This window comes from Macaca nemestrina, chromosome 12, assembly GCF_043159975.1.
Source record: "Macaca nemestrina isolate mMacNem1 chromosome 12, mMacNem.hap1, whole genome shotgun sequence".
Lineage (NCBI taxonomy): Eukaryota > Metazoa > Chordata > Mammalia > Primates > Cercopithecidae > Macaca > Macaca nemestrina.
The window spans coordinates 48455463-48483431 of NC_092136.1; the positions used below are offsets into that span (position 1 = coordinate 48455463).

Sequence of the window (27969 nt, forward strand, 5' to 3'; positions counted from 1 at the left end):
TTCGCCTATGCTTTGCTGCCTGGAACAGGACAGTGATGGTTAGAACTCTGGCAGCTATCTTGGACTTACAAGAACCAGTGCTACAAGAACATCTTAGGGATCACTGATAAAAGAACTGAAAGAAGCTTAAGTCTCTGATGACTTTATAAAGCCACTATACCCATCCTAGAGTTCTATTTCAATTATTATTTTATATAAGAAAGTAAATGTTGCATGTTTAAGCCATCTGTGAGTCCGTTTTTGGTTTTTCCTTTTTTGTATTTTGGTGGTGGTGGTAGTGGTAGTCATTTTTCTTTGCAACCAAATACAATTCTTGGGTACTTACGTTCAGGCAGGTAAATAATTTTTATCTCCTTTTTAGAGATGAGACAACTGAGGTCCGGAGAGATAAGACGACTTGCACAATACCAAAATAGTGAAGAGATGGGTCTTGGCTCCTAGCCCAATGTTTTTTCACTAAAAACTGACTCGTAACACGTTCTAAATGTAAAAAAAAATAAAAACAAATAAAAAGACACAAAATTACAAAATTTAGACTTTTTACAGTGGTAACGGTACATGATAATGTATGCATTTGTCACATAATGTGAAAAGTGCCAAATTTTTGTGATGTGGAAGGAGACTAAATTATATCATATTCCAGTAAGGAAGGGAGAAAGATACGTGAAATAAACAGAATCAAAACCAGAATAAACAAAGATGTTGGCCAGGCACAGTAGCTCCTGCTTGTAATCCCAGCACTTTGGGAGGCCAAGGAGGAGAGATCACCTGAGGTCAGGAGTTCAAGATCAGCCTGCCCAATGTGGTGAAACCCCATCTCTACTAAACAAAAACAAAAATTAGTCGGGCACAGTGGCAGGTGCCTGTAGTTCCAGCTATTCAAGAGGCTTAGGCACAAGAATCGCTTGAACCTGGGAAAGGGAGGTTGCAGTGAACCGAAATGATGCCACTGCACTCTAACTTGGGTGACAGAGTGAGACTCTGTCTTGGAAAAAAAAAAAAAGATATTGATTTATTATTCCCCAATTTTACTGTATTCCTCCCCTCCTGAATAACTAAGAGGAATTCAGATTAAAAACTTATTTTTTTCAGCAATGAGACTTCAAGATATAGGGCAACTTTTCCTGTTAAATCCTTAACTGGAATTTTTCTTTACTCTTACCACCACTTTAAAAAAATTAACTTTGTTCCTAGTTTGCCACAGAGATCAATAATAAGATGAAATATCTCAAATTCTTTTTTGAAACTCCATCAAATAACATGTAAAACACAAAGCAGCTCATGTGCAAACTCGTTAGTGAACATAAGCAGTTATTTCTAAGTAGTCTGTTAAAAAAAGCAAATAAAATATTTTCAAATTTTAAGGACACAGGTATTTCTTTTCTTATATATGGTATATTTAACATAATATAATCTATGCAGGAGAGTAATCATATGCATGTTGTATTTTGGAAAGGTATATGATTTTTATTGACACAACATGGTAAAAAATAAACACGCAAACAGCAGATTAAATCCTAACTTCCCCTATTTACTTGCAAGCTAATTCTTGCCTCTGAGTCTTGATTTTCCCACCTAGAAAATTGAGCTCATACCTCTTCACAGGTTTGTTGATGGGAGGAAAATAAGAATGAATACAAAGTAACCAGCACAGTGCACGACAATGGTAATTGCTCAATAAATATTAATGCCTTTCTTGTCTTGAAAAGGAAACATAAAGAAATATGAAAATACTTAAAAAGCAAGACCAGGTTGGGCGTGGTGGCTCACACCTATAATCCCAGCACTTTGAAAGGCTGAGGCGGGTGGATCACTTGAGCGCAGGAGTTCAAAACAAGCCTGGGCAACATGGTGAAACCCCGCCTCCACAAAAAAAATAAAAAAATTAGCTGGGTGTGGTGGTGTGTACCTGTAGTCCCAGCTACTCAGGAAGCTGAGATGGGAGGATTGCTTGAGCCCAGGAGATCGAGGCTGCAGGGAGCCATTCATACCACTGTACTCCAGCCTGGATGACAGAGAAAGACCCTGTCTTAAAAGAAAAAAAAAAAAAGTAAAAAAACAAAACAAAAAGCAAGCAAGACCAGTTTGACATACAACTTTAAAAGTCGTTTTAGTTTTTGTTTTTGTTTTTTGAGACAGGGTCTGACTCTATCACCCAGGCTGGAGTGCAGTGGCGCTATCTCGGCTCATTAAAACCTCCACCTCGGTGCGGTGGCTCACGCCTGTAATCCCAGCACTTTGGGAGGCCGAGGTGGGCGGATCACAAGGTCAGGAGATCAAGACCATCCTGGCTAACGTGGTGAAACCCCGTCTCCACTAAAAATACAAAAAATTAGCCGGGCGTAGTGGCGGGCGCCTGTAGTCCCAGCTACTAGGGAGGCTAAGGCAGGAGAATCGCCTGAACCTGAGAGGCGGAACTTGCAATGAGCCGAGATTGTGCCACTGCACTCCAGCCTGGGTGATAGAGCGAGACTCCATCTCAAAAAAATAAAAAATAAAAAATAAAAAAACACCTCCACCTCCCAGGCTCAAGCCATCCTTCCACCTCAGCCTCCAGAGGAGCTGGGACTACAGGCACACACCACCACGCCTGGCTAGTTTTTAATATTTTTGGTAGAGATGGGCTTTCACCATGTTGCCCAGGCTGGTCTCAAACCTGTGAGCTAAGTGATCTGCTCACCTTAGCCTCCCAAAGCCTAGAATTACAGGCGCGAGTCATCATGCCTGGCCTTACAGTCATTTTTGAAAGGCCACATTAGAGCTCTTCTCTGAACACTGCCAAAACCAAAGTCCTGATGCAGTTATAGGCCAATGAAAGCAATGCATCCAACATAATCTCTTCCTTCCAATCTTAAATCAGAACTGTAGCAAGAGACTCAGGCTTCCTTCTTTAAGGCACTATCTTGTGCTAGGAAATGTGGATTGCTTCTTCTTACTATCAGTGTTACAAATCTAACAATAAAACAGGGTAGGGTGAAGAAAAATAAATGGCTTTTGAGTTTCTCCATGGCACCAGTGTCAAGGGCCACAGATAGCCTGGTGCTCACCTCCATTTTCCCTTTGAAAATGAAAGTCAATGGGAAAGTGAGGTTCAAATAAAATATCAAGTGTATGACCAGCTGAGCTGGACTATAGCTTTTCCCTGACCAAGACATTAGTATAGATCTTAGAGCCTCTGTTGTCTACATCTGTAAAAAAGGACACTCATCAAGGAAACTATTTTATCTCCTTTTTTCCAGTCTTAACAATGGGTTGGAGTATCCTAGATTATAGGCTTATGAAAAACAGATCTGTATCACTCAATAAACATATTATTAAAATTATAATCTCTTTATTATTTACATATGCTGTACTTCAGATAATTAAAATACACTGCCAAAAAAAAAAACTCTGCCAAGGCCAGGTGTAGTGGCTCACGCCTGTAATTCCAGCACTTTGGGAGGCCGAGGCGGGCAGATTGCTTGAGCCTAGAAGTTTGAGACCAGCCTGGACAACATGGTGAGGCCTCTTCTCTACAAAAAATAAAAAATAAAAATGAGCAGGGTGTGGTGGCATGCACCTTTAGTCCTAGCTACTCAGGAGACTGAGGTAGGAGGATCACTTGAGCCTGGCAGTTCCAGGCTGCAGTAAGCCATGATCACACCACTGCACTCCAGCCAGCCTGGGCAACAGAGCAAGGCCCTGTCTCAAAAAAAAAAAAAAAAAAAAAAAAAAAGGCTCTGCCAAAAATAAAATCAAGTAACTACTATCTGAACTTCTATTAGGCTGCTTTAGGATTTTAGAATCAGAGAATTCTAAGATCAGAAATAATCTTGGAGGTACAGTAGTCCTCCCTAATCTGCGATTTCACTTTCTGCAGTTTCAATTACCTGAGGTAAAACAAGATATTTTGAAAGATCACATTCATATAACTTTGATTACAGTGTATTATTATTGTTTATTCATTTTATTATTATATATGTATAGCAAAAAACATAGTGTATATAAGGCTTGGTACTATCTGTAGTTTCAGGCATCCATTGGGACCCTTGGAACATATCCCTCTAGGATAAAGGAGGACTACTGTAATCTCATTCAGCCCTACTTTTATAAAAGGTTATAAATACAGAACGAAGTTAACTGACTTTGGCCAAGTTCATTTGGCAGAGCCTGTACTGGAATCTGGCCATGAAATTCTAACTAAATATACTTTTCACCACATCATGGTTGTAAAAAAAAGTTTTGATTGAAAATAATTAAAATGATTGAAGTTTTTCCTTGAATAAATTATTTGAAATGGTTAGTTGCCTGTTTTTCGTTTTGTTTTTGAGACACAGTTTTGCTCTAGTTGCCCAGGCTGGAGTGCAATAGCGCGATCTCGGCTCACTGCAACCTCTGCCTCTCGGGTTCAAGTAGCCTGCCTCAGCCTCCTGAGTAGCTGGGATTACAGGTGCCTGCCACCACATCTGGCTAATTTTTGTATTTTTAGTAGAGATGGGGTTTCACCATGTTGGCCAGGTTGGTCTCGAACTCCTGGACTCAAGTGATCCACCTGCCTCAGCCTCCCAAAGTGCTGGGATTACAGACATTAGCCACCATGCCTGGCCTAAAGGATTATTTTCAATACATTTTTAAATCCTGCACTTGATTCTGCCAGCAACCCAGTACTCAAAAAGGTATTTTGTAGACCCCAGCCTTCAAAAGGGTCCTTAGAAAGTGGAAAGTAATTTCAATATTATTCTAAGTAACGCAAAATTAGTTTAGTATGTGTTCAGAGATTCATAACATACCCCAAAACAAAAAAGACATCTGAATTGATGTTATTGATATTAGTGCCCATAATTAATAGTGTTTTGAAAAGTACCCTAATTGTCTTAATTGTGCATTTTATCTCAACTGTTTTTCACAGAGTACAAACCAATTTGGCAAAAAGCATGCTGAAAGGATATATACAAAATGTGTGATATGAACAATATGTACGTACCTTGGGAGAGCAAAGAAAGGTAAACACAACACAGACAGATTCGACTCTTAGAAGATGGGTCGGCCAGGCACGGTGGCTCACATCTGGTAATCCCAGCACTCTGGAAGGCCAAGGCGGGTGGATTACCTGAGGTCAGGAGTTCGAGACCAGCCTGGCCAACACGGTGAAACCCTGTCTCTAATAAAAATACAAAAAATTAGCTGGCTGTGGTGGTGGGTCCCTGTAATTCCAGCTACTCGATGGTCTGAGGCAGAAGAATCCCTTTAATCCAGGAGGTGGAGGTCGCAGTGAGCCAAGTTTGGGCCATTGCACTCCAGCCTGGATGACAGAGTGAGACTCCGTCTCAAAAAAAAAAAAAAAAAGAAAAAAAGAAAAAAAAAATGGGTAAAATGTGGATAGACAGAGAAGGGCATGAGTAAACACATGGAGACAGAAATAAATTTTTGACTCCTTTAAATTTCTCAAATTGTCTAGTTAAAAAAAAAAAAAAAAATTTGACCCCCTACTACAAAGGTAGATGAGATCAGGGAGAGCCTGAAGACCATGATGAGAAATGGAAGTTTCCATGTCCATCCTAATTATAACAGTGATATTATTTGAGATTTCATTTCTAATTCTAAATTTCCAAAATTTTAATTTTTGACCCTATTAGCTCAGGAAGATTTGTGGAAATATTTGTTCAACATTTGTTGAACTTATTCAAGTTTCAAAAAACAAGAACATTCCTTAAAGCATCTCTCTCATCAATTCTTTAAACTTTCCCATAGGGAAAGTCCACAATCTCCCTCAAACAAAATTCACTATCAGAAATATTTGCATTTAACCTGCCCCTAGTTTTAAACCAAGGTAATAACTTTTAGTGTTCATACTCGTCCATGAATTTAACAGAGCCTTCTTAGCAGACTTAGATGGTAGCACTAGCTTGTTCAATTGCATAAAATGTACATTATTCAATTTAGGAGTTTAGTGGACACAGAATTTCAAGAGGTTCTGTCTCTCAAAAATCATAATGGTTCCCGTTCATTTTCATTCCCTCATATTCTCTCTCTCTCTCCCTCTTTCCCTCTCTCTCCTAGCCATTTGATACTGTAAAATAATTGTCATCTAAGACCGTTGCAAACATCAACCACAGTAACCACATTTGCTCACTGAGTTACCACTTAGCAGGTGCAAAAAGGAAGTACTCTATTTCTCATCTCCTAAAACCAAAAGGGTTCATCTCGTACTTAATTTGTAACTTAAGGGAAAAGGATATCACGACTGATACTAACTTTCTCCTAAGTCTCAGAGGTTGCCGGCTTAACCAGACCGGAGAAGAGCAGGATCCCCGGGCCTAGCTTTGCTCAGCGGCGCAGGGAAGCATCCCCTGGAATTGGTGGGTGTCCCTCCTCACTAGTGGGCAACCGCTCGTCCATCGACCTGCCCAAACCCGACGGGACCCCGCCAGGGTCTCGGCTCGGCACCTACCCTCTCCTGCTCCCCGCCAGGAGCCAGCCACCCTCCTCGACCCCGAAGAAAGCTCGCGTGCCCTGCCGCGAGTGGAGCAGAAGGAACCCAGCGCCTCCGGCTGGCGCTGAGAGCCCCCTCCCCGCCGCTGCCCCGCCCACTGCACGGCCCCCGCCATCCTCACTGCTCTGGCAAGGCTGGCGAAGACCTGAGCCTTATCTCCGGACCCCCCCACCCCCCAACCTCCCGCCACGCTGCTCCGCACCGACCGCGCGGCCACCGGCCTTACCTGGCCGGTTCTCGGTGAGCAAGGCTGCGTCTGCGGCTTGCGTCCAGCGCACAAACCTGTCCTCCAGCCCCTAGCCCACCGCTCCGCTCTGCCCGCCTCCCGCCGCGCGAGCCCGCCTCCTGGCTGCCATGGCGACAGTTCCCACACCCTGAGGCCGCTGATTGGTCCGGTTCGGGATTGCTGACGACGCCGATTGGCGGGAGCAGGGACACGGCCGCTCCGTGGAGCCTGGAGGCGGGCGGTGGGGAGCGCCGAGGCTATGGAGCCTGCGGGGAGGCTGAGCCAGGAGGGACGTGGCGCTCTGAGATGCGGGCTCGGGAGGCCGCGCCTCTTCCTTCCCTAGCTTTCCCGGAGAAGCCTGTGGAGCAGGACCTGGGCGGGTGAGGTGCCGTCCCGAGACCCGGGCAGAGCCCCAGGGATCGCCTGTCTCTTGGCCGCTGGCCTGCGCCTGCAGCGCCCACGCGGGTCAGAGAATGGTTGTCAGGCCCATTCTCGCCCACAGGCCTCGCTCGGCTCTGACACCCCGGTCCTCCGTCTTGGCGGGAATCTTACCGGCATTTGTAACCGCACCCACCCCCGTTATGCTGGGCCTTCGGTCACTGTGGTTTAACTGTTATTTACCCACATTTTCTCTCGTCGATTCGCAGACAGCTCTTTCCTCTGCATCCTCCCCCAGAGAACAGACATCTGCTCCAAACCCCTCATTTTAAAGTGGGGAAACTGAGGCTCAAAGATGCACATGGGTAGCTTGAGGTTTCCAGAAGCTTTTGGAGCCACAGGCTGTTTACGAAGTTTCATTCTGCCAATTAGTTTTTTTCACCTGAAAAATTGGTATCATATACCTTAGGGTTATTCACGAAGATTGAATGAGATAACATTGCCAGGAAAACAGTACAGGCCAGGCATGGTGACTCACCCTGTAATCCCAGCACTTTGGGAGGCCAAGGCAGGAGGATGGCTTGAGCTCAAAAATTTGAGACCAATCTGGACAACAGTGAGATCCCATCTCTACAATAATATTTTTTTCTTTTTTATCTTTACCACAATGATGTTTCAGTCTGAAGAAAATATTTAAAAATTTGCCAGGCGCTGTGTCACACATCTGTACTACTCAGGAGGTGGAGGCGGGAGGATCACTTGAGCTCAGAAGGCCGAAGGTGCAGTGAACCATGATCATTGTGCCACAGAGTGAGACCCTGGCTCAAACAAACAAACAAAAAACACACACACAGAGTACAGAATCTGCCACATAGTGTGTTAGCAATGAAAGCTTCTGTTATCTGGAAGTATTACCAAGCAGATTGCCTCTGTTGCACAACTGGACTCTGTGTGCCCCTAACTGTATGATTTGCGAGTTATTTAAGTGCTCTGTGCCTCCATGTCCTTGTCTGTAAAATGAGGATAATAATAGTACCCTCCTACTTACAGCATAGCAAATTAATTTAAAAAGTGACTGGCACATTGTAAATTTTCAATAAATGTTAATTAACTATTCTCAGATTAGTGGCTGAGCTGGGACTATAACTTAGGTCTCTGAATTTCAACCCAATCGTATTTATTTATTTATTTAGAGACAGGGTCTCCCTCTGTTGCCCAGGCTGGAGTGGAGTGGCGCAATCTCAGCTCACTGCAGCCTCAACCTCGCAGGCTCAAGCAATCCTCCCACCTCAGCCTCCCAAATAGCTGAGACTACAAGCGCACACCACCACGCCTAGCTATTTTTTTGGCATTTTTTGTAGAGATAGATTTTTGCCATGTTCTCCAGGCTGGTCTCAAAGTCCTGGACTCAAGTGATCTGCCCGCCTCAGCCTCCCAAAGATTAGAGGCGTGAACCACCACACTTGGCCTCAATTATCTTTACTAACACTTCTCATCCACATACATAGATCAGTACCTCAAGGTTAAGCTCCTTTTTGAGGTTCAGGAGAAGAGGACCCTTGTCCATTTTATTTATCCTTTTTGAAGTTCAGGAGAAGACTACACTTGTCTATTTTATTTAAATCAAGATCTTAATCTATCTGCCTTATCATCATGAAAGTCCAAGAATGTTGTGGCACTACCTCAGCTGAAGGGTTAAGCGCAAAGGCAAATGTAAGGAAATAGTCATATTTGGCTCTAATGGATAAATTGAAGAGTAAAGGCACTAGAGAAGAAAGGATATTCAGGAGGATATTCAGGTTAGCGGTATAGGAAAACTAAATTTCAATTTGAAAAACATGGGAAATTTTATTATCTAGGTATTGGTTATATATAATTAGTAACCATTGGTAGTGTCAGATCAGAAGACCATACCACATCCTAACACTACAAAACACTAGAACTAGACTGTAAACACATTGAAGGCAGGAACTATCTTGTGCATGTTTATTAGCTATTATCTAGCACAGATGAACACACAGTGCCTGAATTAGGTGTTAAAACTTAGGATAGGCCAGGCAGGTAGGTGGCTCACACCTGTAATCCCAACACTTTGGGAGGCTGAGGTGGGCAGATTACTTGAGGTCAGGAGTTTGAGACCAGCCTGGCCAACATGGTGAAACTTTCCTGTCTCTACTAAAAATACTAACATGGTGAAACCCCGTCTCTGCTAAAAATAGCTAAGTGTGGTGGTGCACGCTTGTAATCCCAGCTACTTGTAAGGCTAAGGCAGGAGGATCGCTTGAATCAAGGAGGTGGAGGTTGCAATGAGCCGAGATTGCGCCACTGCACTCCAGCCTGGACAACAGAGCAAGACCCTGTCTCAAAAAAAAAGACCTGTGTTGGGCCCAGTGGCATATACCTGTAGTCTCAGATACTCAGGAGGCTGAGGCAGGAGAATAGCTGGAGACCAGTTCTGGGCTGTAATGTGCTATGACAACTGGGTGTCTGCACTGTTTGACATTAATGGGGTGAACTTGGCTGGGCACGGTGGCTTACACGTGTAATCCCAGCACTTTGTGAGGTTGAAGCCGGCAGATCATCTGAGGTCAGGAGTCCAAGACCAGCCTGACCAACATGGCGAAACTCCATCTCTACTAAAAATACAAAAATTAGCCAGGCATGGTGGCAGATGCCTGTAATCCTAGACACTTGGGAGGCTGAGGAGTATGGCTTGAACCTGAGAGGCAGAGGTTGCGGTGAGCACTGTTGAGATTGCACTGTTGCACTCCAGCCTGGGTGATAAGAGTGAAACTCTGCCTCAAAACAAACAAACGAACAAACAAAAAAGTGTGAACTCCTAGGAGCAGGAGACTGATGCAGGGCAGGAAAGCACCAAAATTGAGGGTTCTTGGCTTCACCCAGGAAAGAATTCAAGGGTGAGCTGGTGGTGTTAAACAGCAACTTTTATTGAAGCAGCAGTACACGGCAGCAGCAGAGGTACTGCTCCTTGCAGAGTAGGGCTACCCTGTAGGCAGTGTGCCCAGAGCAGCAACTCAGAGGCAGTTCTGCATTCCTGTTTATACTGATTTTATTTTATTTTTATTTTTATTTATTTATTTTTTATTTTTTATTTATTTATTGAGACAGAGTCTCATGTTGTCACCCAGGCTGGAGTGCAGTGGTACAGTCTCAGCTCACCACAACCTCCACCTCCCGGGTTCAGGCGATTCTCCTGCTTCAGCCTCCTGAGTAGCTGGGATTACAGGCACCCACCACCACGCCCGGATAATTTTTGTATTTTCAGTAGAGACAGGGTTTCACCATGTTGGTCAGGCTGGTCTCAAACTCCTGACCTCAAGCAATCCACCCACCTTGGCCTCCCAAAGTGCTGGGATTCTAGGCATGAGCCACTGCATCTCGCCCTATACCCACTTTTAACTATATGCAACTTAATGGGCAGTTTATGCAGAAATTTCTAGAATGAGGGTGGTATCCTCCAGGTTGTCAGGTCATTGCCACAGAAAGGGGCCATAACTTCAGGGTGTTGCCATGGCAATGGTAAACTGACATGGCACACTGGTGGGCATGTCTTATGGGGAGGTGCTTCTGCTCCAAACCTGTTTCAGCTAGTCCTCAATTTGGTCCGGTGTCCAAGCTCTGCCTCCAGCGTTGAGTTCTGCCTCCTGCCTCAGTACCACCAGGTTTCCTAAGGAGGCGTAAACAGGTCCAGGTTGGAAACAGAGCAGGTCAGAAATTCCTTTGCTGATCAGTAGTGGGATCACGCCTGTGAATAGCCACTGTGTTTCAGCCTGGGCAACATAGCAAGACCCTGTCTTGCCTAAAGCAGTTCATTTGTGTGCACAATTTAGAAAAAGCTGCTTTTAGAACCAGATAAATTGAATGGGAGACCTTCTTTATGTTTGTCCTGGTTTCAGTCAACTAAAACCCTTTTTTTCCCCCTTTTCTTTTAGAGATAGGGTCTCACTATGTTGCCCAGTTAGTCTCGGACTCGTGGCATCAAGCAGTCCTCCCACCTCAGCCTCCCAAAATGCTGGGATTACAGGCATGAGTAACTGCACCTGGCCTACGCCTGTCTCTACAAAAAGAAATTTTTTTTAATTAGCTGGGAAAGAATCCACAGACCCTTTGAAAGATGCAGCAGGCTGCAGCCTACTCTGTGAGACAGGTGAAAAACTGTAAGTTCCCAGAGTGTGAGAGGGGGAGAGTCTTCCTCCAAGCACACATTCCTACCAGGGAATCTGAAAATCTAGTCCACAGGAGAAGGCTTCAACCCTACCCAGAGCTGGAATGGATTTAGGGAGTGGCATGAAATAAATAAACGTAGAAACAGTAGTGGGAAGTGCCTTGTAGGCATTCCCAGTCTCCACTTTGAAAGGAGGGAAGCCATTCCTGACTGTATCTTACAGGGGCCCTCGGGGAAGTCAAACTCAGGGAGGGGTCACAGGGTGAAGGAAGCTCCCAACTGAATTTTATGATATAATCTGGAGTGGGGATGAACTCCCTTGAGCAGAAACCAGGGGGCAAGCGAGAAGTGTGCAGGAGACACAAGCATACATGCTGGGTGCTCAGCCTTACCAGCAGATAGGGAAGGGCATGACCTGAAAGCTGTGGTTTCAGGTCACAGTGTGCACAGACTGCCTGGATCTAAACTCAGTGCTGTTAGCAGGGCACTGAGGGAGCAAGACCAGCCTTGCCAACTGCATGGGAGCTGAGTTAGGCTTGCTGCTGCCTGCTACTCCCCACTCCCTTTGTGAACTCATGTGTGGCAGAGGCAGTTATACTCCCTTCTGGAACAAATGGAAACACATCCCACAACACTGCCAAAAGCAATCTACAGATTCCATTCAATTCCCATCAAAATACCATCATCATTCTTCACAGAACTGGAGAAAACAATCCTAAAATTCATATGGAACAAGAAAAGAGCCGCATAGCCAAAGCAAAACTAAGCAAAAAGAACAAATCTGGAGCCATCACATTACCCAACTTCAAACTCTACTACAAGACTACAGTTACCATGGTGGCCTTCGCCTGTAATCCTAGCACTTTGGGAGGCCAAGGCGGGTGGATCACCTGAGGTCAGGAGTTTGAGACCAGCCTGGCCAACATGGTGAAACCCTGTCTCTACTAAAAATACAAAAATTAGCCGGGTGTGGTGGCAGGCGCCTGTAATCCCAGCTACTTGAGAGGCTAAGGCAGGAGAATCGTTTGAACCCAGGAGGCGGAGGTTGCAGTGAGCTGAGATGGTGCCATTGCACTCTAGCCTGGGGGACAAGAGTGAGACTTTGTCTCAAAAAAAAAAAAGACTATAGCTACCAAAACAGTATGGTACTGATATAAAAACAGGAACATAGACCAGTGGAATAGAATAGAGAAAAATGGCCAGCCGTAATGGCTCACACCTGTAATCCTAGCAGTTTGGGAGGCTGAGGCTGGTGGATCACTGGAGGCCGGGAGGTCAAGACCAGCCTGGCCAGCATGGTGAAACTCTATCTCTACTAAAAGTACAAAAATTAGCCGGGTGTGGTGGTGGATGCCTGTACTCCCAGCTACTGGGGAGGTTGTGGTGGGAGAACTGCTTGAACCCGAGAGGCAGAGGTTGCAGTGAGCTGAGATCACACCACTGCACTCCAGCCTGGGTGAAAGAGTGAGACCCTGCCTCAAAAAAAAAAAAAGAAAAAAGAAAAAAAAGTCAAAAAACAATAGATGTTGGCATGGATGTGGTGAAAAGGGAACACTTTTACACTGCTGTTGGGAATGTAAATTAGTACCACCTCTATGGAAAACAGTATGGAGATTCCTCAAATAACTGAAAGTAGAACTACCATTCAATTCAGCAATCCCACTATTGGGTATCTACCCGAAGGGAAAGAAGTCGTCATATGAAAAAGATACTTGCACATGCATGTTTACAGCACCACAATTCTCAAGTGCAAAGACATGGAATGAACCTAAGTGCCCAGCAACCAACAAGTGCGTAAAGAAAATGTGTTATATATACATTATGGAACACTACTGATTCATAAAACAGAACAAAATAATGTATTTTGCACCAACTTGGATGGAGCTGGAGGCCATTATTCCAAGTGAAGTAACTCAGGAATGGAAAACCAATTATCATATGTTCTCACTTATAAGTGGGAGCTAAGCTATGAGGACACAAAGGTAGAATGATGTAATAGACTTTGGGGACTCAGAAGGAAAGGTTGGGAGAAGGGTGAGGAATAAAAGACTACATATTGGGTACAGTGTATACTGCTGGAGGACTGGGTGCACTAAGATCTCAGAAATTATCACGGAAGAACTTATACATGTAACCAAAACCTACCTGCACCCCAAAAACTATTGAAATAAAACACTTTCAAAGATTAAAAAATGGCCAGGCACAGTAGCTCATGCCTATAATCCCAGCACTTTGGGAGGCCAAGGCGGGCAGATCACCTGAGGTCAGGAATTCAAGACCAGCCTGGCCAACATGGTGAAACCCTGTCTCTACTTCAAATGCAAAAAAATTAGCTGGGCATGGTAGTGCACACCTGTAGCCCCAGCTATTTGGGAGGCTGAGGCAGAATCGCTTGAACCCGGGAGGCTGAGGTTGCAGTGAGCCGAGATCATGCCACTGCACACTCCAGCCTGGCAACAGAGTGAGACTCTGTCAAAAAAAAAAGAAAAGGAAGGGAAGCGGAGCGGAGGGGAGGGGAAGGGAGGAAAGGAAAGGAAAGGAAAGAAAATAAAGAAAAGAAAAAGAAATACCACCTCGCAGAATAAATAAAACCCCAGCATTGAAAGTCTTGCTGCTAGGAACAACGCATGCTTTGGAAGCACCACCCTTTGTGCTTTGTTGGGGGAAACCAGTTATGTGGAAGCACTTGTGGATACTCAAGAGTGTGCATGGGAAGGAACGAGTGTAACATGGGCAGGGCAGGGACCAGTGGACTTTTTGTAAGCTTTCAGCTCAATAAAATGAACCTATGTGGTAAAATAATAACAATAAGTAAAGCTAAAACTTGAAGGTTTAGCACTGACAGAGAATCTCCTGGTGGGAAAGAGGTCTAAAGAACATGGGTCGGACTCGGTGGCTCACACCTGTAATCCCAGCACTTTGGGAGGCGGAGGCAGGTGGATCAGTTGAGGTCAGGAGTTTGAAAGCAGCCTGACCAACATGGTGAAACCCCATTTCTACTAAAAATTAAAAAAAATAAAAATTAGTAGGATGTGGTGGTGCATGTCTGTAATCCCAACTACTCAGGAGGCTAAGGCAGGAGACTCGCTTGAACTCAGGACATGGAAGATGCAGTGAGCCAAGATCATGCCATTGCACTCCAGCCTGGACAAGAGAGTGAGATTCTGTCTCAAAAAAAACAAAAGCAGCAACAACAACAACAAAACCATAGTCACTACCTTGTATATTCCAACTGTTCTATAATACTAATTAAGACAAAAAAAAAAAAAAAAGAACATAGTCACTACCTTGGACAAGGGAAAATACATAAGCTTTAGCATGAGACTTGAACCCCAACCCTGGCTCTACTGCTTATTACATGTGCCTGGTTTTGAGTTAGTTCCCTAACTCTAGGCCAGGTGCATTTTCTAGCAGAGTAGTTGTTCAAGTCTGGAAAGAGTGAATCTAGGAGGTATAGTGGTTAAGAGCGTGAACAATGAAACCTGTCCACCTGGATTAAAAACCCAGCTCCATTCATATTAGCTAATGGCCTCCAGCAAGTCACTTAACCCCTCTCTTTAAAGCACAGCTTTCCCACTTGTAAAATGCAGGCAACAATAGTTCAACAATAATAAGCCTCATATAGTTGTGGTAAGGATTAAATGAGTTTATATTTGTAAAGCAGAGGGTGCCCGGAGCAAAGTGCTTTATTAATGTCTAAAAATATATTGGTCTCCGTTTCCCAACCTATAACCTGGGGATAATAATGCTGAACTAACTGTAAGGATTCCAGTGATATGTGTAAAGTGCTAGAAAGGTGGCCAGATGCAATGGCTTATGCCTGTAATTCCAGCACTTTGGGAGGCCGAGGCAGGCAAATCACCTGAGGTCAAGAGTTGGAGACCAGCCTGGCCAACATGGTGAAACCCGGTCTCTACTAAAAGCACAAAAGTTAGCCAGGCGTGGTGGTGAGCACCTGTAGTCCCAGCTATTCAGGAGGCTGAGACAGGAGAATTGCTTGAACACGGGAGGCAGAGGTTTCAGTGAGCTGAGATCACCCCACAACACTCCAGCCTGGGCCACAAGAGCGAGACTCCATCTCAAAAAACAGAACAAAACAAAGAAACACCAAAAATAAAAAATAAAAAACCCAAAATAAATAAATAAATAAATAAATAAATAAAAATAAAGTCTTAGTGAGGAGATGTCCAGTAGCTTTTATTTCTGTTCCCCACCTCGCCCCTACTTCTGCCCTGTTACCTTGGAAATCCTGGCTGATTACTGCTACCTCTGTCTTCAAGTTGTCTCTTGCTCAGCTTGGTGTAAGTAATTGATTCCTTGATTTCCTTGATTTCAAGAGATTTCTTGATTTCCTTTGGTTCAGCTGAGAAACTCAAAATGTGTTTGCTGGAGGCCAGAAGAAAATAAAAGTGAAACAACCCCAGAGAACCAGCTGACGCCAACCGACCCGTATTACATCTCTTGCTACTCTAGGGTGAAAACAATGGTTTCGAGGAGATTCTGGTTTTCTAAGACTTCAGTTCCCTTCTTACTTCCTCTTTTAGGACCCTGCAGAACATCAACTGGCCAATTAGTTACAAAATCAAATTCTTCATTGTGTTAAGAAAAGGGAAGAGGAGCTGAGTGCGGTGGCTCAAGCCTGTAATCCCAGCACTTTAGAAGGCCGAGGCGGGCAGATCAAGACCAGCCTGGCCAACATGGTGAAACTGCGTCTCTACTAAAAATACAAAGATTAGCCAGACATGGTGGCACATGCCTGTAATCCCAGCCACTTGGGAGGCTGCAGCAGGAGAATCACTTGAACCCAGAAGGCAGAGATTGCAGTGAGCCAAAATCGCACCACTGCACTCCAGCTTGGGTGACAAAAAAAAAAGGTAAGAGGGAGGGAGAATACTTACTTCCAAGAGATAGTAAGTAGTCAGAACCTAGAAAACTCAGGGTAAACTTTTCTGGGGAGCTAAGACTTACTGTTGTTGTTGTTGTTGTTTTTATTAAGGTCAAGATCAGGGATGAGCAAACAATGGCCCTTGGGTCAAATCAACCCATTACTTGCCATTACTTGTTTTTGTTGACAGTCTTATTAGAACACAGTAAATTTCAACATCTGTCCATCTTGTGTATGTGTTATCTATCGTCTCAGGCTGTTTTCACACTACAATGGCAGAGTTAAATAGTTGTGACAGAAACTGTATGGCTCTTGGCCCCTTACAGCAAAAAAAAAAAAAAAAAAAAAAAAAAAATTACTAACCTCTGGACTAGATAATTCACCCAGGATCATATTTTCAGTATTCTCAGTGCAGAAATTCCTTACCTTCATCAAATCCACTAATGCATGGCTTCTCAATCTTTAATGTGCATTTAAGTCACAGCAGGAACTTATTAAAATGTAAATTCTAGCCAGAGGTCTGGTGTTGAACACCTGTAGTCCCAGCTACTTGGGAGGCTGAGGCAGGATGATCACTTGCTTGAGCCCAGAAGTTCAAGGTTACAGTGAGCTATGATCACACCAGGGCACTCCAGCCTGAGTGACACAGACTGAGACACTGTCTCTAAAAAACAAAACAAAACAAAACAAAATGTTTTAAAATGTAACCGGACATGGTGGCTCAGGCCTGTAATGCCAGCATTGTGGGAGGCTGAGGTAGGTGGATCTCTTAAGACCAGGAGTTTGACACCAGCCTGAGCAATATGGCAAAACTCGTCTCTATTGAAAGTACAAAAAATTAGCCAGGCGTGGTGGCAGACATCTGTAGTCCCAGCTACTTAGGAGGCTAAGGTGGGAGAATCACCTGAGCCTGGGGAGGTGAGGCTGCAGTGAGCTGTGATGGCACCACTGCACTCCAGCCTGGGTGACAGGAGTGAGACCCGGTCTCCAAAAAATAAAATAAATCCAAAGTCTGATTCAGTAGATCTGCAAGGAAGCCTGAAATTCTGTTTTCTGACAACCTCTGAGGGGTACCAATAAGGCTGTTTCCTGGATCCACTTGATCCCATCAATTATCTCATCATTCCTGTCCCCCCACCATTACCCAGCTTAATTACTCTGGTTAATCAGTAAAATCACTCCCATACAAATATCAACTTCCTTGCCTTTCTTTCCCTCTGCTGCTCTCACCTGACAGAAACTCAACCTTGGATGAACCCAACATATACCTTCTTCTTGTTTGTGCCATGCAGCTCTACATTGCAGGAGAAAAATCACTGGACCTATGTCTCCAAATTCACGGTCATCAATCTCAGACAGACCCTAAGTACTGCCCAGCAACTTTCCACTTTCTCTCTCCCACACCCATAATGACCATTCCATACCTTTCCTTACTCCTCAAACCTCCCATTCTTCCTTCACACTCATTTCAGAGGTGATCCTGAGTCAGCTTTGTTGAGAACCTCTTTGTATCAGTTAAGGAACTCCTGTTTTAAAGCAGGATTTCTCAACACTAATGACATTTGAGGCCGAGTAAGTCTTTGTTGTGGGGAGTTGTTCTGTGCGTTACAGGATGTTAGCAGAATCCCTGGTCTCTACTCACTAGATGCCACTAACATCCACTGCCAGTTGTCAACCAAAAATATCTCCAGACATTGCCAGAGATCCATTGAAGAGTACAATCTCCCCTGGCTGAGAACCACTGGTTTAAATAAACAGAAACCACCTCCAGCTGGAGATTTATTGAGAGGCTAGTGGAGTAACTCATAGATAGACCTTGAGTAGGATACAAATCCTAGGGGCTGGAGATCTTCAGCCTTCTTTCTGGAAGTTGTCATTAGGTTAGTTCCTTCTGTCTTTGGGTATTCCTGATTAAGTTTCAAATTCTCAGTAGGAAGAATCTAAGTCCTGTTTGGGTCAGGTGTTCACTCCTATAGCCTGGAGAATAGAGTCTGTGACTAGCATAAACCTAGGAAGAGGTATTCAACAGGAAAAAAGTAATAGCCACCATACTTCCTTTGTATTATGTATCTATATTCTGTTAAAGTGACATAAAACTGGCTACAAAGACTTCAATAAATTGGAGTTTATTTTTCTATGATAAAGAAATACATCTGTCGGAGGCAGTTTTTGCCCTGTGTTCAGCTGCTAAGTAATATCATCATAGCCTCTCTGCATTCCTCAGCTCTGACTTTTCATCTTCAAGCTTATTGCCTGAGGTTGAAAGACAGCTAGCATACTTCCTAACATCATGAGTCATGACCACATTCAGAAATAGGAAACAGGCTGGGCATGGTGACTTACCTCTGTAATTCCCGTGCTTTGAGAGGCCAAAGTGGGAAAATCACTTGAGGCCAAGAGTTCGAAACCAGCCTGAGCAACATAGCAAGACCCTATCTCTACAAAAAGAAAAAGAAAAAGAAAAAAATTAGCTGGGCATAACAGCACTTTGAGACCCCATCTCTACCAAAAAAAATAAATTAAATGCAGAAATGAGCCAGGTGTGGTGGTGTGCACTTGTAGTCCTAGTAAGGAAACTGAGGTGGGAAGATCGCTTGAGCCCAGGGGCTCAAGGTTACAGTGAGCTATGATTGGCCACTGCCCTCTGGACTGGGTGAGAAAGTGAGACCCCATCTGTACAAGAAAAAAAAAAAAGTGAGGCGGGGCCAGGCACAGTATCTCACACCTGTAATCCCAGCACTTTGGGAGGCCAAGGTGGGCAGATCACCTGAGGTCAGGAGTTCAAGACCAGCCTGGCCAATATGGTGAAACCTGTCTCTACTAAAAATACAAAATAAGCTGGGCATGGTGGTGGGCGCCTGTGATCCCAGCTACTCAGAAGGCTGAGGCAGGAGAATCACTTGACTCTGTCTCAAAACAAAGGAAAAAAGAAAAGAAAGAAAGAAAAGAAAAGAAATTGAAACACTTGGGATAGGAGACGGGGGGATGCAAGTAGGCAGCAAAAGAACCTTTTATGTAAGAAGTTCCTTCTCCTTTTGTTAGTAAAGGAAAAACTGTCACAGAGCCACCCCCACACACCACCCTACTCCCACCCACCAGCTCCAGCAAACAAGCCTTAAAGTTCCATTGACTAGAAATAGGTTATATGACCATTCTCCTGGTACAAGGTATGATAGGAAAGTTAGTGTCTGGCAAAGAAAGAGGAATGCAGTCATCATGACTGGCTTACACCAATTACAACGAATCCCCTAAGTATGGACACACTGCTACCCCCACACCAAATTTTGGGTTCTATTAACAAGGAAAAAGAGGGTCTGGCTGTTAGGCAATCGTGCAGTTTTTGCCACATCTTCCCGATATAAAATCCCCAAACACTCATGATTCTGTACCCATGTCCTCTTTCCTTCCTTCTGTAACAACAAAAGGCAGTCCCTTTACCTATACTCTGAATTCCATTCCCCTCACCTCTCAAGGACTTTGCTCCTTTATTTGGCTATTGCCTTTCCTTCCTATATGATGACTCTTCCCCTGGTTACAGAATCACATTCCAGGCATACAAACATGCTATAGGAGTGTCTTCCATCTTTTAAAAATCCCCTTCCCTATGGATAAAGAAATGTGATAATGCAAGCAGAGTAAAATTTTAAGTAGAAAATTTAGCAATTTTACTGCAAAATTCTTTCAACTTTTCTATAGGTAATTACATACTTTTTATAATGTAATGTTGGAAATAAAAGCTGTTCCTTGACCCCAAATCCCCCTCCAAATTTCCCTGCTTATTGTTCAAATTCATTGAAAAAGTTCCTTCCCCTAGTTGCTCACCTCTCTTTTCCTCTTATTTATACTAGTCTGGCTTCCCTTTTCTCCAACAGTATACTGAAGTTGCTCTTTTTTTTTTTGAGATGGTGTCTCACTCTGTCACCCAAGCTGGAGTGCATTGGCACAGTCTCGGCTCACTGCAACCTCTGCCTCCTGAGTTCAAGCAATTCTCCACCTCAGCCTCACAAGTAGCTGAGATTACAGCCACTCGCCACCACCCCTGGCTAATTTTTGTATTTTTAGTAGAGGCGGTGTTTCACCATCTTGGCCAGGCTGGTCTTGAACTCCTGAGCTTGTGATGCATCCACCTCAGCCTCCCAAACTGCTGGGATTACAGGCATGAGCCACTGCGCCTGGCCTATTATTTTTATTTATTAAATTTTTTGTTTGTTTTGTTTGAGACACAGTCTTGCTCTGTCGCCCAGGTTGGAGTGCAGTGGCACAATCTCAGCTCACTGCAACCTCTACCTCCCAGGTTCAAGTAATTCTAGTGCCTCAGTCTCCTAAGTAGCTAGAATTACAGACATGAGCCACTGTTCCTGGCCGAATTTTTTTTTTTTATTTCCTCAAGACAGAGTCTTGTTCTGTCATCTGGGCTGGAGTGCAGTGGCTGGCTGCAACCTCTACCTCCTGGGTTCAAGCAATTCTCCTGCCTCACCCTCCCAAGTAGCTGGGATTACAGGTGCCTGCCACATGCCCGGCTAATGAGATTGCTTTTATTAAGGTCACCTTTGAGTGGACACTTTTCTGTCCTCATCTTACTCAACTGCCCAGCAGCACTGTTTGCTGCTGACTCCTCTCTCAAAACACTTTCCTCTCTTAGCATCTGACACCACTCTCTTCTAGTTTTCTTTCTACCTTTCTAGATAATCCTTTTCAGGCTCATTTGCCATCTTCTTCTTCATTACCCAACTTCTAAAAGATAGAATGTCCCAGGGTTGGTTCTGGGACCTCTTATCTGTCCACAGCAAATTTTTTTCACAGGAGCACTATTGGCATTTTATGTGAGACATTTCTTCATTGAGCAGGATTTCTCGTGCATTGCACAATGTTTTATATTCCTAGATTCTACTCACTAAGTGCCAGTAGTATCTCCTTTGTCCCTGCAATCAACGTGACAACCCAAATTGCTTTCAAACAATCTCTAGAAAAGTAACACTTCTCCAAGTGAAGAACAATCTCCTCTTTCATTCGGTGGTGCGAGCCAGTCCATAAACCATACACCTACCATGTACAGTATATGTAAATTCTCAAATATCTCTGGCCCAAACTTCTCTTAGGAAATTTAGACTATCTTTAACTATCTACATTTTTATTTGGATGGCCTGTTGTGGAAGGTCAATAAATATTTGATGAATTAATGATCTAATTAACTAACTTAGTCCCTCTTTTTTTGTGTGTGACAGAGTAAGACTCTGTCACAAAAAAAAAAAAAAAAAAAAAAAAAGCTGGAGTACAGTGGCATGATCTTGGCTCACTGCTACCTCTGCCTCCCGGGTTCAAGCGATTCTCCTGCCTCAGCCTCCCAAGTAGCTGGGATTACAGGTATCCACCACCAGGCCCAGCTAATTTTTGTATTTTTAGTAGAGACAGGGTTTTACCATGTTGGCCAGGCTGGTCTTGAACTCTTGACCTCAAGTGATCCACCCATCTTGGTCTCCCAAAGTGCTGGGATTACAGGTGTGCGCCACTGTGCCCAGCCTGTCCCTCTTTTGTCTAACACTAAATTGCTGATCTTCTCATGCCCGTTGTTCACTGTGGGAGACCAGGAGATGTGCTGCTCAGACCCCCTTTCAAGAAAGGACCTGTTGCCCAGCTGTAGGAGTGTGGTTAGCTGAGAGTCTCTAGCTGTTACTGGCTTTAAGGTCTACCTCAGCTCTACAGCCAAAGTCACACTCTTCTTAGCATGTAGTTAAGTCATACTCTTCTTGGGCAGGTTTCCAGCCAATGAGTGGGCAAGGTGGTAGTTCATGGGTCTAGTCTAACACAGAACCCCTCCAACCGGAAATTTTTGCTCAGGAACCCCTCCATTGAGCTGGCAGAGACTTTGTCAGGTTTACATCATTATCTGCAAACTCTCCCTGCACAGTTCTGCTTCTGTCCCTTTTCCTACACAGGTATTACTCCCCTGATAAGCCTTTGGCACACCTAACTCTGTCCTAGGATATGCTTCCCAAACAATCTGCTCTGCACTCTCTCTATCCTTCTCATTTTAATAATTTGTATGCATTCAGTTGATCAAGCTAACCCCCTACAAGTCATCTCTGATTCTTTGTTTTCCTTCATACCACATATTTACTTCATCAGCGTCAAAAGGTTCTGTTGATTCTACCTCTAAGGTACATAATCAATCTCTCTCTCTCTCTCTCTCCCCCTCTCCCTCTTCCTCTCCCTCTCTCTAATAACCCAGTCTCAGTTATCATCATATCTCAATGGAATACTGTGAATAGCCTCCAAATTACTGTCCTACTGTCAATTTGGCATCCATTCTTCACGCAGCAGTTGGAGCAATGCTTTAAAACATAGCACTACTTGCCACGCACGGTGGCTCACACCTGTAATCCCAGCACTTTGGGAGGCCGAGGTGGGTGGAGTTCGAGACCAGCCTGGCCAACATGGTGAAACCCTGTCTCTACTAAAAATATAAAAATTAGCTGCGCGTGGTGACACGCGCTTGTAATCCCAGCTACTTGGGAAGCTGAGGCAGAAGAATCGCTTGAACCGGGGAGGCGGAGGTTGCAGTGAGCCAAGATTGTGCCACTGCACTCCAGCCTGGGCAACAGAGTGAGACTCTGTCTCAAAAGAAAAAAAAAAAAAGGGCACTACTCTACTTGAAAATAATGTGTTCTCACTTAACTTCTTACCATGTCTGTCAATCCTCTGTATGTTGTCTCATTCATCTTTCTGTCCAGCCTCATTCCTCACTATTCTCCTTCTCTATCATTATACTTTAACCATGTTGGTTTTTCTGATCTTTGAAACTATTTCCACCTGAGGCCTTTGCCGAAGCTGTGCCCCTTTCAGCACATCACTATTCCCCCAACAGTTTGCATAGCTGGATTCTTTTCATTCATTGGAAGTCAAATGCCACTGCTTCAAAAAAAAAGCTACTTAGACCATTTAATCTAAAGCCATTTTCCTCTCCTCCCTCCTATTACTCTCTCTAATTGTGTGTGTGTGTGTGTGTGTGTGTGTACTTTTTTCCTTAATTGCTTTTTGTCTGTGTCTTTCAGTAGACCATAAAATCGATGAGGGCATAAACGATATTTGATTTGTTTATGCCCAGAGCCTAGCATATAGCAGGCAATCCATACACATTTGTTGAACGCATGAAAGTCATCTAATTATCTTAGGTACTCATATTGTTGGGTTGTTTTCCTCATAGTGTTTTGGCAAAGGGATTTAATTTTTGTTTTTATTGTTTTCTTTCAGAAAGAGAATAGGGCCTAGCATGGAGGCTCATACCTGTAATCCCAGCACTTTGGGAGGCTGAGATGCGTGGATCACCTGAGGTCAGGAGTTTGAGACCAGCCTGGCCAACATAGTGAAACCCCACCTCTACTAAAAATACTAAAATTAGCCAGGCATGATGGTGCGTGCCTGTAATTCCAGCTACTCAGGAGGCTGAGGCAGGAGAATCTCTTGAATATGGGAGGTGGATGTTGCAGTGAGCCGAGATCATTCCACTGCACTCCAACCTGGGCAACAGAGCAAGACTCCATCTCAAAAAAAAAAAAAAAGGTTTATAATATTCTAAGGACAATAATCCTACTTCCTTTTAGCAATCTTTCCAAATAAATTTAAAAAATAAATAAATATAAAGAATAATACATTAGAAACATAGGAGGAGGAATCCTGAAGCATATATCCCACGGATTATAAAAATGTAGTGAGAAAAAATAAGTTATGACTGGGCGCGGTGGCCCACGCCTATAATGCCAGCACTTTGGGAAGCCAAGGCAGGTGGATCACCTGAGGAGTTCAAGACCAGCCTAGCCAATTTGGCAAAACCCTGTCTCTACAAAAATACAAAAATTAGCCAGGCATGATGATGGGTGCCTGTAAACCCAGCTGGTCATGAGCCTGAGGCAGAATCGCTTGAACCTGGGAGGCAGAGGTTGCAGTGAGCTGAGATCACATCATTGTACTACAGCCTTGGCAACAGAGCGAGACTCCATCTGGAAAAAACAAAAAACAAAAAACAAAACCAAATAATTTATAAGTTCAGTCATACTGCAGTGAGGAACATTATCAAATAAATATTGAGTGCTACACTTATATATATTATTTTTCATCCAGGAAAAGACCTTAGAGAGGCTTTGCAATGATCAGATCAATTACATAGATCTTGTTTCCTAACCTCTGGATTTTCATTCTATAAACTTAAACAAACAAACAAACAAACAAACAAACAAAACTCTTACCACCCCCAAGGAATAGGCAGTATATACAGTGAGCAGTCTTTTCAGGTAATTCCTGTAATTCTTCACTATGATAAAAGTTGGGCCGGGTGCACTTGCTCAGGTCTGTAATTCTAACACTTTGGGGGGCCAAGGCAGGAGGATTGCTTGAGCCCAGGAGTTTGAGACCAGCCTGGACAACAAAGTGAGGCCTCTGCTAATCAAAAAATTAGCTGGACATGGTGGTGTATGCCTGTAGTCCCAGCTACCCAAGAGGCTGAAGTGGGAAGATCACTTGAGCCCAGGTTTAGCCTGCAGTGAGCTGTGATTGTGCCACTGCACTCCAGCCTGGGAAACAGAGTGAGACCCTGTCTCAAAAAAAAAAAAAAAAAAAAAAAAAAAAGCCCTGAAATACTTGGAAAACTGAGTTTACATTTTTTATTCACTCTAAAACAATCTAAATCACATATAAACATCAACTTTTGGCTGGGCGCAGTGGCTCACGCCTGTAATCCCAGCACTTTGAGAGGCTGAGGCGGGCAAACCATGACCTCAGGAGTTCGAGACCAGCCTGGCCAACATGGCGAAACCCTGTCTCTACTAACAATACAAAAATTAGCCAGGCATGGTGGTACACACCTGTAGTCCCAGCTACTTTGGAGTCTGAGGCAGAAGAATTGCTTGAACCCGGGAGGTGGAGGTTGCAGTGAGCCAAGATCAAGCCATTGCACTCTAGCCTGAGCAACAGAGTGAGACTCTGTCTCAAAAAAAAAAAAAAAGAAAAAATAAATTCAACTTTTATGACTTTTTTTTTTTGAGAGAGAGAGAGCGCCTACCTATATTGCCAAGGTTGGAATACAATGGCGATTCACAGATGTGATTATTGTGCACTATAGCCTCAAACTTCTAGGATCAAGGAAAGGATCCTCCTGCCTCAACCTTCCAAGTAGCTGGGACTAAGGGCACACACTACCATGCCCAGCTGTGATTCTTTTTGAAAGCTCTACTGATGCAGACATTCTCTTATGACATCACGAACTTACCCAAATAATCTTATGCTTTTTGGTGATGCTGTAAAAATTGTATCTTCCCACTCAATGCAATCCTGGGTTGCAGTCCTGAGATGAGATTAACACATGATGTCATAGGGGGATGATACAAAGAGATGTGCAAAGGCTTGCAATGGTATGGAGGAATGAGTTGTTATTCCAAGGTGTTAGAGCAATTCATGATGTCATAGAGGGTGTAGCCAAGCAACCCTCAAGAGTGGAGGGGAAGACTGTTCATATAGTTTCATATAGTTCATGACATCACAAAGACAGGGCTCAGGACATTACAAAAACTTGACATCTTAAAGGGATGGTCAGACTCTGAAATCACCAGTGGGAGGTGCACAACAGGAAAAGGGTTGGGCCCATATTTGGGAAGTCAGTGATCAGCAATGTCATAAGGGAATGGAGCAGTCATTCATTCCTTCGAGCATGAACACATAGAAAAGTTTGAAAGTTTTAGGACAAAGATTATAGACTACTGCCCAGGGGTGGGATCTCGCCCATAGATATGTTTTGTTGGCCTGCACACAGGATTTTGTGTGTTTCTTGCCCAGTTAATTGCTGAATTTGGAATTTCTATAATAAAAATCAGGATTTCTGGTTTCTTTTCAAAAATGTTAGAGTTCTGACAACCTTTGGTCTACATTCCTACCTGGGAACAGCTGGCTGGAGCACACTAACAGCTTCCTTTTTTTGGGTGAGGCAGGTACTCTTAGTTTACCACAGTCCTCATTTAGTTAGTTTTACTCATATTATCCACCTAGCACTTGTGGGCATTCAGGTTTGTGACACTGGTTTGGGGAATTCCATATAACAAAGAGGTAAGGTAATGTCAGGAAATACGTTGTAGGAGGGGAAGGTAATCTATGACATGAGAAGCTATGTAGACCTTAGGAAATTCATTGTGACAAGGATAGAAGCAGTGGGATATTGATATACTGCTATTTTAGCCCCAAGAATATTCTGATCCTGCCACCCTTGACTTCTGAGAGTATTTTGCCCCCATTGTGTTGAAAGCATTAAGAATATGCCACCCCAAAATACACTGCTCTGGCATATTGACTATTTTGAATTAAATATATATACACATATATTGAGATGTGAGAAAAACAGTCGCACACTGTTGCCGGGGCTAGAGTGCAGTGGCGCGATCTCGGCTCACTGCAATTTCCACCTCCCAGGTTCAAATGATTCTCCTGCCTCAGCCTCCCAAGTAGGTGGGATTACAGGTGCCTGCAACTACTCCCAGCTAATTTTTGTATTTTTAGTAGAGACGGGGTTTCACTATGTTGGTCAAGCTGGTATCAAACTCCTGACCTCATGATCCATCTGCCTCGGCCTCCCAAAGTGCTGGGATTACGGGCATGAGCTACCGCACCCGGCCTGAATTAAACATTAAAAAAAAAAAAAAAAAAAAAAAAAAAAAAAACAGCGAATACAAGATCACTCTGACCTTCATTTTGTTTCTTAAAAGCAAGAGATGAAGTTCCTATGTGAAAGATGCCCTCTCTATAAACCAACAAACATTCTTATTATCAAGAACAGGAAGAAAATTCTGCACAAAGGAACCTTTTAAAACTAACCCTTATCTTCCTAGTCACTTCTCTACCCAATGAGCTACCCTAGTCCAAACTCTTTTGCCTTATCACATTTTCACAGTTACTATTCTTTGTCCAAAGTCCAATTCAGTATATAAGTGATTGACTCTCACTGCTTCTTTGTGTCTTCATTTCTTTATGAGGGCTCTGGTGCCATTTAAAACTTGTATTAAATAAATTTCTATGCTTTTCTCCTGTTAATTTGTCTTATGTCAATGTGATTCCCAGGCCCAGCCAGGACCCTAAGAGGATGGAGGTAGAGTTTTGCTGCCCCACAGTGTATTCAAGAGTTTTATTGTGCATGCATTAATCATGGAATTAAACTGAATCAATAAAATTTGACTCATAAAATACTTTCCAAGAAAATTCACTGATATTGACATAATTCTTATTATATGTTTGTTGTTAAATATCCTTGGTGTTGACCGGACATGGTGAATCACACCTGTAACCCCAACAACTTGAGAGGCCAAAGCAGGAGGATGGCTTGAGGCCAGTAGTTCAAGACCAGCCTGGGCAGCATAGTGAGACCCGCAACTCTACAGAAAAAATAAATACATAAAAAGAACAAAAAACCCACACAAATCCTTGGTGTCAAATATCCTTGGGTCAGGTTTAGAAGAAATCTTATTACTCCCCAAGTGGTATAAACCATGATATTTTCAAAAGATCCATAATATCATCAACAATTGTCCTTGAAACATCCCACTCTCTTTACTGCCTGCATGCCTCAGCTCAAACTGCTCCTTTTCTTAGAAGGCCCTTCTCTTTCACTGACCTCTGAATTATTCTTCAAATAACAGTGGAGAAATTACTTCCCCAAGCCACACTCTCCTAGCATTAAGAAACAACTCCTGGCTGGGCACGGTGGCTCACGCCTGTAATCCCAACATTTTCAGAGGCAGAGGCAGGCAGATCACGAAGTCAGGAGTTCGAGACCAGCCTGGCCAACA

At 43.6% G+C, this 27969-nt stretch overlaps 1 protein-coding gene and 1 long non-coding RNA gene across 9 annotated transcripts in view; both read right to left on the reverse strand.

Annotated features, from left to right (window-relative positions):
- The window catches only part of LOC105486953 (nucleobindin 2), a 56348-nt gene extending 49524 nt beyond the window's left edge, over positions 1-6824 (reverse strand). For 2 of the 8 annotated variants that reach the window (XM_024794471.2, XM_011750141.3), the window contains exons 1-2: positions 6699-6819; positions 326-480 (exon numbers count right to left, since the gene is read on the reverse strand). The gene's annotated coding sequence lies outside the window, so the exon portion shown is untranslated. Of the gene's footprint in view, positions 1-325; positions 481-1909; positions 1930-4963; positions 5141-6430; positions 6505-6698 lie in introns of those variants that run through there. The other 6 variants (XM_024794473.2, XM_011750142.3, XM_011750143.3 and 3 more) reach the window with 5 other exon arrangements.
- Positions 6825-7610: 786 nt separating this feature from the next.
- On the reverse strand, positions 7611-26486 carry LOC105486952 (uncharacterized). Its single transcript, XR_011610791.1, has 7 exons — positions 25410-26486; positions 24071-24144; positions 18491-18585; positions 16574-16811; positions 15502-15648; positions 10676-10764; positions 7611-7894 (listed from the first exon to the last, which is right to left on the reverse strand). It is a non-coding gene; the product is annotated as an uncharacterized lncRNA (long non-coding RNA).
- Positions 26487-27969: the final 1483 nt, after the last annotated feature.